The 12091-nt window shown below is 43.0% G+C and overlaps 1 protein-coding gene across 1 annotated transcript in view; it reads left to right on the top strand.

Moving 5' to 3' along the window:
- The window catches only part of SLC14A2 (solute carrier family 14 member 2), a 414760-nt gene that overhangs the window by 56791 nt on the left and 345878 nt on the right, over nt 1–12091 (top strand). The window lies entirely within an intron of this gene.

The raw sequence follows: 12091 nt of genomic DNA, 5'->3' as shown, positions 1-12091 counted from the left end.
TCACTACATCTCCAACTCAGCCACCTTATTTGTGTGCTTCTAGACACACACACACACACACACGCATATATATGTGTATATATATATATATATATACACACACACACACTTGCACACACACAAATGCACACTTGTACATATGCACGTGCAGACACGTGAATGTCTTGCCCGTGCCATCCCTGCCATAAGCATCGGGCTGAGTTATTGTCAGTCTGTATGTTAATGAACAACAGAATGTCTGAGATCATTCCTACTTTCAAAGACCTCTTGAATTATTGGGGAAAAAAAAGAAATATGGGATAGTTTAGATATTTTTTGTTTGTTTCTTCAAGCCCTTTTCAATCAAAATTTTAAATACATGACTCTGTCTGTTGAAATATGTTGAGAATGCTTGTCATCATTCTCTTTCACCTTTCTTAGATGGTGGGGAGAGTTTAGAAGTTTTTCTTGGTAAATAAAGCATGACCATCACTTTCTCTACTTATTAGTAGAAATAAGATCACTCCACAGCAAGGAGAGCAAAGTAATCCTGCCTCTTTCCAGTGAAGGACTCCTGTGCCAGATATGATACATTTCTGTTAATATTAAACCCTTCCAGGTCCAGTGATACTGACAGCAACCAAGACTATAGAATAGAGAAAGGGCAGACAGTCTCAGCTCTAGTATCTGAGGTGAATCTTGCTCACCAAAGCTCCAGTAAGTGGCTCAGCCTCTGACCTGCTTAAGCCCTGCTTTCTGCCTGTTCCTTGCCCATGTAGCTGCTTTCCTACTTGAGTTAAGTCTTACTTCCTTCTTGAATCTGTCCCTGGAATGCCAAATCCTGGCCAGGTTGCATGCTGATACAGCTTATTATCCTGTGGCAGTGAGGCTTTTGGGTCAGGAAGGTGGTACTACTACCAGGCTAATGCAAATTGAATGAGATGCTGAGCCATTGCATCCTTGGCCTGATTTCAGAGAGGAGATTTGAGACAGCTGGTGCCAACTTCAGAAGAGAAGTCCACCCTGCCTTTTAGTAAGATCAGGTTTGGAATGGCATGTGGGGAGTCTGCTGTGAGTGAGATATGCCCCAGTGTTTGGGGTACTTCCATTAGGAGTCTTGAGGTACTCAAGCTACATGGATCCCAACTTAACTCCATAGCTTGTCATCTTCAAGTCTGGCATTGTTCTAGAAGTCAGGGAAAGGTCCATGATCTGTTATGGGCTCAGCTGTCATTAGAACCCAAGTTATATCCTTCCACCACACCAATACAATTCCATGTTTTGCAAATCATGTGCCTTTCCATTTTTCCCATAAAAGCCAACCAAAAGGTCTGACGTCAAAGAATCATCTCATAAAAGACACAGGATTGTCAAAAGAATGGTCTTCTGCTAGAGGGAAATGCCAAGGCCCAGCCTCATCTACTCTGGAGTATCCCCATGTGTGGGAGACACCTGCCCTACGTGTACAAGCTAGACAATAGGGAAAACCACAAAAAGAGAAATGCAAAATACAACAAGGCATCTCTCTGGACAGGGTCAATTTATACCAGATGGACATTCTGCCTTCTTTCAGTTTTCCTTATTTGTTATCTCCTTCTTTCTGTCCCCCTCCAATTCCTTCCTTCCTTTTATTTCCCTTTTATCTTCCTTATTTACTTTGTATGCATTTGCGTGAGTGCCACTTGTGATTTTATTAAATATCAAAAGAATAAAAACATTTATAAAATATATGAGGGCTGTGAAAACCAGCAATATAGTCAACACTTGTGCACCATTGCTGAGTAGAAAACACAGGACGTGCTGACCACTTGAAACTCATTTTCTTCCCTCTCCCATGAGAACTAATCATTCCTCCTCCATTGTGTGCATCTGATTTGTGATCCCCACAGCCTGTTAAGATTTTTTACAATCCCAAACTTTCCAGACACTGAGTCATTATGTCCTGTAAAGAGAAGTTTCCCTCCAACTTGGAGACAATGACAGGAGGGATGTTTCTGAATACTTCCCAGTATTTTTCTGATTAACAAAAGTAAAAGATATTAAAAACTAATGTATCATCATCCAACACCATCCAAGAGAAACCTGCAAATTGATAACACAGCACGTGATTCCAAAGCTACTTAATATGATGTGTGAAAAAGTTTTAAATGTTACTAAATCTGGCATATATAGTACTGCCTTTCCCAGATTTCTAAGATCTATTATGTTCAACAGGTTCCTATTGTATTTTCTTCTTCCTTTGCAGTTCTGAGTTCAATAAGAATTTTTTGGAACATTCACTAATGTGAGGTTTCTTTTAGATACAGAGATATTCTCCCTACTGGATTCTTGTTCTATACTCTCTCAAAACATGGAAACCATATGAAATCACTCAAAAATTCAGGAGTCAGTCACTAGCCACATGTAACTATTGAGCACTTGAAATGTCCAAATTGAGATGTCCTGTAAGTGTAAGATGCACAGTGGATTTCAAAGACTTAGTATGGAAAAAAAAAAGTGAATTATCTCATTAAACCTGGTAATATTGATTGCATGTTGAAATGATAATATTTTGGGTATTTGGGGTAAAGTAAAATGTATTATTAAAATTAATTGCACATATTTTTTAGTGTTTTAAATATGACTACTAGAAATTTTTAAATAGCCCACATGGTCTGGATTTCATGGCTTACATTCCATTTCTATTGGACACCCTGTCTTAGAGTATCAGATAAAACAAGATACAATCAAACATTGCATTCTGTTATGCAAGCTATAGGTGTAGTATAAATCCTTACCTTTCGCCCACAAACTCATTCCTTACCCTGCTCCCACTTTGCTCTGTACCCTGGCGGGGGGTACAAGATTCTGTTTCTCAAGTTCCCGTGGCATTTGGCTTTTGCCTGGATTCAGCCAATGGGAGGCACTACTGGGAGGATGGAGGGCAGAGTTCTCCCCTCTCTGCTTCTGCTATGGCAGTGTTTTGGGAGATGCTATGTCACCTCTGTGCTTCAGGTCTCTACTAGATAGACCATCCCAGGGCTCTAGTCCCCCCCAGGTAGAGGGTTACCTGGATCCTGGGCTTTGGTAAAGCTACCTTCTCCATTCTTTCAGCCTAGCGAGTAGCTTCCTATTGTTTGACCAGAGCTTCCCCCTTCCACACTTGCTTTTCATCTTTTGCATGCTCCAGGTCACAATTCCCTGTTTCTTTTGTCCTGGTTGGACACTGACTGATCCAGAAACTAAATGGAGAGATTGGCCAGAACTGGAGGAGATAATGGAACACAAGATGGGGCTCTGAGCGCTGGAGGAGTCTCAGAATTGACCAAGTGAAGAGTACCTGGGTAACTCGGTTGGTTGGGCGACTGCCTTCAGCTCAGGTCATGATCCCAGGGTGCTGGAATCAAGTCTCGCATTGGGCTCCCTGCTCCTCAGGGAGCCTGCTTCTCCCTCTGCCTCTGCCTGCTGCTCTCCCTCCTTGTGTGTGCACTCTCTCTCTCTGTCAAATAAATAAATAAAATCTTAAAAAAAAAAGTGACCAAGTGCATCTTTAGGACTATAAGTGAGGAACTTAAATGGGGATGTAGGGAAGGGGAGAGGGAAAGAAAGAGAAAAATTAGGGGGAGGGGGCTAGCCCCAGGAAAGGCTCAGACATGGGTACGTGCACCTTGGAAGGACTCATGTTCTCACCTGGACACTTCCCATTTGGCTTTAGCACTGTTAACATGCAACGGAGTTTCTCCTCTTCACTTGGGCCCATTACTTATTTCCATCTTTATCTATATGATCCACGTGGCCTTGATTGGATGCTCAGAGCTGTTTGGATTCAGAAATACGTCTATGTTTTGAATAATGTCTTTGCCACCTCCAGCCTCTTCATCCAGTGTAGTTATCATGTCCCTCAGCCACACATGTCCAAAATTCCTATCACATTGTAGCCTCTCTTTTCTTCTTTATTAAAACTTGACTTGTGGTTTCTCACTTAGCAAGTTCCAAATCTTAGAATCCAAAAAAAATTTTTTTAAGATTTTATTTATTTATTTGACAGTCAGAGATGACAAGTAGGCAGAGAGAGAGAGAGGAGAAAGCGGGCTCCCTGCTGAGTAGAGAGCCTGATACAAGTCTCGGTCCCTGGACCCTGGGATCATGACCAGAGGCTTTAACCCACTGAGCCACCCAGGCACTCCAGAATCCAAAAATTTTAATGATGGCAAAAACCAAGAGACTATATTTGCCCTCGTTCTGTAGAAGTCTGGGAAAGGGTGCTCCAATTATTTGTTGAGTGTTGCCTTGAATCTCATACTACATCTCCTCCTTCTCAGAAGCTGAGGAAATGAGATGGTCTCTAGTGTTCACAGATCCCTCTTTCTTTTTATTGGCATTCCCTGTTCTAAAGTGTGCATGACTCTGTGTGTGTGTGCATGATAATGGAAGGTATGGCACATGCACATGCACACATGTGCACAAATATTAGGGTTCATAATACACAATACCTGTAAATGCTCATAGACATTATGGAAATGATGGAAGGGCTGTGCCAATCTTGCAGACACAGAGCATGTATTATTCTAAGACTTTGGCTTTCCAAATGGGAACGCGTAAAAACAGCTGATAGATTTATGTTCATATATTAAACAGGCCACCCAGCCACAGTGTAAAATCAGGGTGACAACTGAATACATCACTGTTCCCGGCAGCTACCTGGGTGCACTCACTACCCAGTGGAAAATGGGCCAGGCTTGTTCATTAGAACTCCCTTCTCCTAAGGAGAGCCATTTACATGCTGTCTCATTTAAAACAAACAAACTAACCCCACAGAGATTTAAAAGAAAGCAGAAAGACCTTTCCCTTTATAGCCTCTGGAAGGTGGTGCCTGCTCCCCCTGTTTGCCTCTGTCTAAGCTGTCGTGGATGAAGGATAACAGCACACCTGCTCAGGAGAGGGAATTGTTTCCTTGTGGGAGGAGGGATTACCTGTCGGCATTAATTAGAAAGAGGTAAAAGCTGGTAAATGTTTTGGGGAAGAATTACTGCAACTTGCATGAACAGCATACTGATTGTCACTCATGTCACCTCAGAGGAACAAAGGACTGATTGGAACTGGGGTACAGTCCTCTGAAGGTCACACACATGTCAAGGCCCTGCAGGTGAATTCCCACATGGACACCTGGAGAGCAACAACTCAAGGTGCATGGTGAGAGAGCTCATTGTTAGCCCATGGGGGAGTTCATGGAGACGGGAAGAAAAGGGTTCTCTCCTGGACTTCTCTGCTTGCAGCTTTACTCTCTCAAATTCTGACACTGTGAAATTTTAGGTAGGAAGTAGAGGCCCCATAGTGGCCATGAGAATCACATGAGTCCCTTTCACTCTGTCCTTTGTCCTCCTGCACCCCCTCCTCACTGGCTGGTCCAGACTCCTGCCTTTCTTCTCTAACTCTTTGGCTGTTTGTCTGGGCTCCCTTCCTCCCAATGGGGCACTCCGTGCTCTGATAGACCCTTTGAGCAGTGCCTCCTACTTTGACCTTCTTCCAGGCATAACAAAGTTCTCTCCCTTAGGCCTGACACAAGCAACAGGGAGTAACCCACCCCCGAGGACCCCCAGTGGCACCACTGCCTTGGCCGACCTCAAACCTGGGGGACTGGACAGTCCCAGTATGCTACTCTTCTGCTGCTGAATCCTGTTACTAGCAGAACTACTGCCCTTCAGCCCTACCTCCCTTTGTTTCTTGACCAGAAGCTTTGAGCAAGTTGCTTTAGTTCTGTGTGCTTCCATTTCTCCTCTCCAAATAGGGATGCTGTGGGTGCTGCCACCAGTTCTTATAGAAATATTCAGTTCACAGGGTTGCTGGAGGATAAAAAGAAATTAGAGCAAGACAGAGAATGAATCTTGTAGGCACAAAACTCTTCACAGTGGCAAATGGTGGCACCTGTTGCTTCTAGCCCTCCTTCTTCTCAGTCATGTTTCCTTGGGTCTCTGGTGGGCTTAGGAGTAGGGCCCATTGCTGAAAAACTAAACCAAACTCTGGGATCCTCCTAATGATTTAACCTGTGTGTTGGGATCGATTCTACATGTTAATAAGTGAGCAGACTTGCCCCTACTCATGAACAAATAGGCCAGGCTCTGCCAGGCTCCCTGCTCCATCCCCAGTGGGCCAGAGGGTTGGTAGCAAGAACACCAGCAGGTGCTGGTATGTGCAGCTTACTAGCCCTGGGCAAGCACCCTGCCTCTCCAGACCCTGCTGTCTTAGCCCATGTAGGTTTGGAGAGAGGTGGGCAGGCATGATACCCTCACCCACCACCTCTAGCTTCTCTGTGTGGCATAAGTTACCAGACACATAGTATATGCCGAATCCCCGAACAGGTCGCATATTTGAGGAGAATGAAACCCATGTCTGTTAGGGAACTGCAGAAATGGGGAGAATAATACAGTTCCTTCCTTGTAACAATTTTAAGTGTTAGTTGAGATCATCCATAAGTAGATGACACAGTGTCGTTCTGCAAGTGCAGAGAGTGTGAACTTTTCCTCTGCTCCACTCTGGATCTTGTCATTCCTAGTCTTTACCCCACCCACTCACGCACACCTCTCACCCCCAGTAGGGTATGTGGACTCTGAGGACTAGGGACGTCTCTAATCCTACTTGTGGTTCCTGTGGGATGAACCCGCCTGCATGCAGTAAGAGTGTAGTCCACCAACTTATGCTAAATGTAGGTAAAAGCCTTCTGGGGCTGGCTAACCCATAATCTCCCTGTTCTGTGCCAGCCTGTTCCTGGGCTCTGAGCAAGCAGGGCCCAGGGATACCTGCTGGCCATTCAGCCACTTCAACAAGGGCACCTATCTTCCTGCCAAGGGGAAGAATTGGCAGGGACCTGGTACACTGCTTGTCATCACTGCATCCATCTCTTTGTCACTACATTCTCTTTCTTCATTTCCTATCACATTTTAAAAAATCTTTTTTTATTTAAAAGAACATTTTTTTTTTTTTAACCTGGTAGATGAGCCCCACCAGCCTAAGGGAAGAGGCAACAAGGATGCTACTAGAAGCAAGAAGGCTTAAGCAAAAGAGAACTGACACCTACCTACCTCCAACTCTGGACACCTCCAAAGTGGCCCATTGAGCCCCCTGGGAACCAAGATTTAATTTTGAAAGCCCTAATTAAATACCGTGGGGATTCCAGTAACACAAAACTCTCCCTATCAATATAAGAAGGTGACAGTCCTATTTGTCCAAACCCCACAAAGCTGATAAACTCCACTGAACCACAGACCAATGTCCTTAACTTTCACTCTGTCCCTTGACCAAGACACCAGGGAGTCATACTGTCAGTGCAGTTTGGCTAAGTTTCTGGAATATAAACTTTATCCTCAAGTGAAAAGCTCCTGTGGCATCATCTAGATCCCCTGTGGCCCACCTGTTTCCCCAAAAGTATCCTTCCCCCAGGGCTGAAGCTGAACAGAGGGGAGGTGGTTTCTAATCTCCAGATGGCTGTTAACTCCCAAAGACACTTTCTCTGTTAAGAGGTGCCAAGGTGCCCTGCAGGGTAGGGATTGTGTTCTCTTCTAACATCATTTAAATGGTCACTGTCAAGTTGAGGAAAGACTAGAAAAACTTGAGAGAATCAGTTCTGATTTTTATGCTGAAAGAGAGAAGTATGGCACAAAGGGCGAGGCCTTCCTTGCTAACAGATGGACAGGTTCATTGGATTCTTGATAATAACTTTGACAAGGTCCAACTGCCAAGCTCCCATGGTGTCTGATTGTCCTTTCTCCTCCCAGCCTTTGAGCATTATTTTAAACCCACATTGTTTAAAGCAAGGCAAGCTCAATTTCTCTTGAGTTCTCTTAGCTCCATGTGGCTCTGAGCTTCTCAGACATGTTTGTTGGAGTTTGGCTCACAAGGTGAAGCCAGGAGACCCTGCAGGGGGCAGGGAGAAGGGGAATCAGCTCTGCCCTGTGAGGTGGAAGGAATATTGGCTGGGGGATCAGGAGATGTGGGTTCTACTGCTGTACTACTACTACCTGACAAGTGGGAACTTTAAACTGTTCTGTCCAACACAGTGGCCATCAGCCCCACGTGGCCACTGAGTACTTGGAATGTGCCCAGTTAGATTTAAGATCTGCTGTAAGGGTAAAAACACACTGGGTTTCAAAGACTTAGCACACACCCAAAAATAACTCATTGATCATTTTTGTGTTGACTCCATATTGAAATGACACTATTTGGATTTATCCGGTTAAACAAAATATCAGTTTCATCTGTATAATTTTACTTTTTAATATGGCCACTACAAGTTTAAAATTTCATGCCCCACTTACATTGTATTTCTCTGGGTCAGTGCTGCTCTAGACAAATCTGTACAGCTTCCCTAATTGGTAAAATTAAGTACATCAGAGACCACCTCTGAAAATCAGTATTTTCTTTGCATATGTTATGTCCTCCAAGGTTCAGTGACTTCTTTGATATTTTAGAAATGATTCACCAGCATTGTCAGGGAGTGTTAAAGAATTACCAAATACAAAACATGCCATCTGGGACTCATGTTGGCAACCAGGCATTATAAAGGTATAAAAACCACGAGCCCTGCCCTCAAGCAGCTAATGCTTGGGATGGAGTTATAAGACAGGGAAACACAAAACAATCACGAATGGTACAAAGCCAGATGTAATTAACCACCAAATAAGTTCTTCACATAATAGAGGATGTGTAAGTTTTTTATAATAAGTTCAGAGGACTCACATGAGGAGACTACTTCTGGTGGGGATCAACAGGGAGAACAAAACAAAGACGAAACTACTATTTCTCATTCTCCCATAAATAGTTGCATGATAATAAGGTGGAACGGTGAGTGAACATGGCTAAGTTAAATGTTATCCATAACAGAAAATATCTGCTGAGCCATGATCGTCCTCTCTAGACTATTTCCCCTGCCTTCTTTCCATTAGGACATGGGAACCTAGATAGTGCTACCCATTGCCCCAGGTTGCTCAGAGCCTCAGTCCTTTTCCCCAGCCTCCAACTGTGGGAAGTTAGGGATAACATGAGCTTCCAGGAGGCAGCAGGGAGTTATATTAGAGAATTCTGGCAACAAAGGCAGCAAAGGTGCGAGGCATCTTTTTCTCTTCCAGGAAAGGGAAAAGGTGGTGTTGTGGTATCACTCCTTGGCACACCAAGTGGCTTGCAGTCTGCCTTGTGACTTCTCTTCCCCTCTCCGCCTGAAGACAAGTGCCCTCTCAGCAAATGTGACTGTAGCATTTCAGAAAGCTTACCTAGGTGTTGTGGGGATGAATCAATTGAACGGTCATGCTAGTCCACGTTCCTGTACCGTGCGGGGGGTGAGGGAGACCTTTGGAGAAAACCGTGAACCAGCCAATGTCCTCTCTCTCCTTCAGACTTTTCCTCCCAGCTAATCCAGGAAATAATATCGCAGAGGTTCCCATCTTGGTGTGTGTGGTGTTTTAAAATCCCTTCTAAATGGCTAAGAAGGCAATTCTTTTCAGTCATTTGCTTTGTGCAGCCCTCCCCTTTCCTGGCAGAGACAGTGTATGCACTCTATTAGAGCATTTTTTTTCTACATATAATGGCACCAATTAAATTACCTTGCAGCCCGACCTTAATCTGGCAGGAATGATTATTCCATGAAACAGTTAGGGCTCTAATTGACATGAAGTGCCTGCAAAATATGTCTTTTGCGGCAACCCCTGTCAAAGTCACATTGATATGCTAATCCCTATAGCTGGCAGAATCACTTCATAAAGAGAGACATTGAAAATTGAATTATTTCAATTTCAGTACCTAGGAATCTAGTGATCTGTCTGTATATGTAACTAAGTAGGTGCAATACTTTATATGGGTAAACAGCTGTACTAGGGCGTTGCCATGGAAACTGCCTGACTCATGGCAGTTGTGTTAGTGATGAAGTCATTAGCAGTGTGAAATGTACTTTGAGGTTGTCAAGTGTAACACTCCAGGAATATTTCAGCAGTATTAGTGGAGCCTTTTCATTTACATAATTTAGGCTTTCACACGTGATCTCATTATGTTGCAAGGAAGGAGTGGGTTGTGGGGGCAATTGTACCCAGACCAGATGAATCTCCACTGTAACACTCAATTATTATTCTTTCTCCTGAAATAGGGTCCCCTGATAAGTCTTATGGGAAATTGATACCTCCCTCAGAACAATGACTTTGAGAAGCCCTGTTGGTGGTGGGACAGGCGGATTAGCCTACATGTTGCACGTGCACTTAGAAACTGTTGGAGATATTGGCCCAGTTTATGTTCAGATGCACCTGTTACTTTTGTTCTGATGTTTCATTAACCCTAAAAATTAGGAAATAAAACTCTAAAGTCACCAGATTAATTTTTTAATCAGTATCAAAATAAGTGTTACCCCATTTCATATACGTCTCCAGTAGCTCCTTAATAATTGCAGTGATGATGTGATGTATGTTATTAGTGGATTTGCAGTTTGGAAGTTGTCCTCCAAGTCAAATTATGAGCTCTATTGCTTGGGCCTTCCCTTCCCCCACCCCTTCTCCACCCTCCCTGCCCCACCTCCCTGCCAAGATGACTCAACTTCCTTCAAGTTCTTCAGAGTCCGTTCTACATGATTTCTGGCTATTTCACAAAATCAGGCCACCCTGAATCACGTTCTGAGCACTCTTCCAAAAGGAGAATTCTAAATATATTTGAAGCAGAGATTACTTTATTAGTGAAAACAGGCAGCTTCCCATGGGGAACTTTTTTGACAAGCAAAGCATTCAGATGTGTGAATTTAGGTATATGAGTTTATAGCTACATCTCAATTTTTAGTTTGGTATTCTGATTTTTTTCAGCCACCATTCATTTCATTCATGTATTCATTCATCAAATATTTATTGAGTATCTTTACACCAGGACATGTTCTAGATGGTGGGGATTAAGTGTTAAACATAATAGACACAGCCCTTGTCTTCATGAAGCTTAATCTAATGGGGAAGGCATATTTTTAAACATAAATATACAGTAGTAAAAAGCAGATACGATGAGAGGGATCAAAAGGAGGTGCCTGATTTAGATTGGAGGGATCAAGCAAAGCCCTCAGGAGAAGTGCCATTTAAGTTGAGATTGGATAGAGAAGGGGGATCCCGAGAGGGGAGAGGAAAAGGAAGCACATTTTACACAGAAGGAGAGAGCCTGTGTGAAACACTGAGGCCAGAGGAGTTTGCTGAGATGAAGGAATTTAAAGAAAGTAGGAATGGGTTCACTCTAGGCCTCATATTTGGAGGGAAACAGATGTTGCCTGAAAAGGGTCATTGCATTTACCATTCTCAGACAAGTGATGATTTTTAAAGAATGCCATCCACATAAGATGAGAATCTTCACATTTTCCTTAAGTTTAAATATCTGTCAAAATCTCAAATAGCCAGACATTTTTATTCCTGCTTTCCCCTTGTATATAGTGAGTCATCAAGCAAGTATTAGATAGTTACTCAAGAAGTAGCTTCCAGGATATGCCATAGGGTCTGCTCTAACCTATTTTTTCTGTTTGACTTCTAAACAGACTTTCTGAACAAATTTTCTTGCACTCTATGTATCCTTTGACTATGTAAGCTATAAATTAATATTAGTACTATTAATATTAGCATATCTGTTGCTGTTCTTATTAAATTGTAAGATGTTTAGGGACGGGAACAAGCTGTTATTTATTTTGCTTCCCCCTCAATTTTCTTTTAGAACTATACCCCATAGATATTGTAGAAGTTACTAGAAGGAATGTATGAAAAGTAAGTACTACGCAGACAATTTTTTAAAGATTTATTTATTTATTTATTTATTTGAGAGAGAGAGAGAGAGAGAGAGAGAGATTGCATGCTTGATCACAAGCTGGGTGGTGGGGAGAGGCTGGGCCAGTGGGAGAGAGAGAATCTCAAGTCCACTCCCTGTTGGGCACAGGGCAGATCCCATGATCTTGAAACTGGGACATGAGCCTAAATGGAGTCAGACACTTCACTGAGTGAGCCACTCAGGCACCCTAGCCCTATAAAATTCTTAAGTGCTTACTAAGCTATACTGTTTCTGCAGAGGAATTTTACAAATGTTAACAGGAATAGCTGGAACATTATTTCAGTGGTCAGATACATTTGGCTACCCAATATAA

This window comes from Mustela nivalis (assembly GCF_964662115.1).
Source record: "Mustela nivalis genome assembly, chromosome: 14".
Taxonomy (NCBI): Eukaryota; Metazoa; Chordata; class Mammalia; order Carnivora; family Mustelidae; genus Mustela; species Mustela nivalis.
This window is presented reverse-complemented; position numbering and strand designations above follow the sequence as displayed.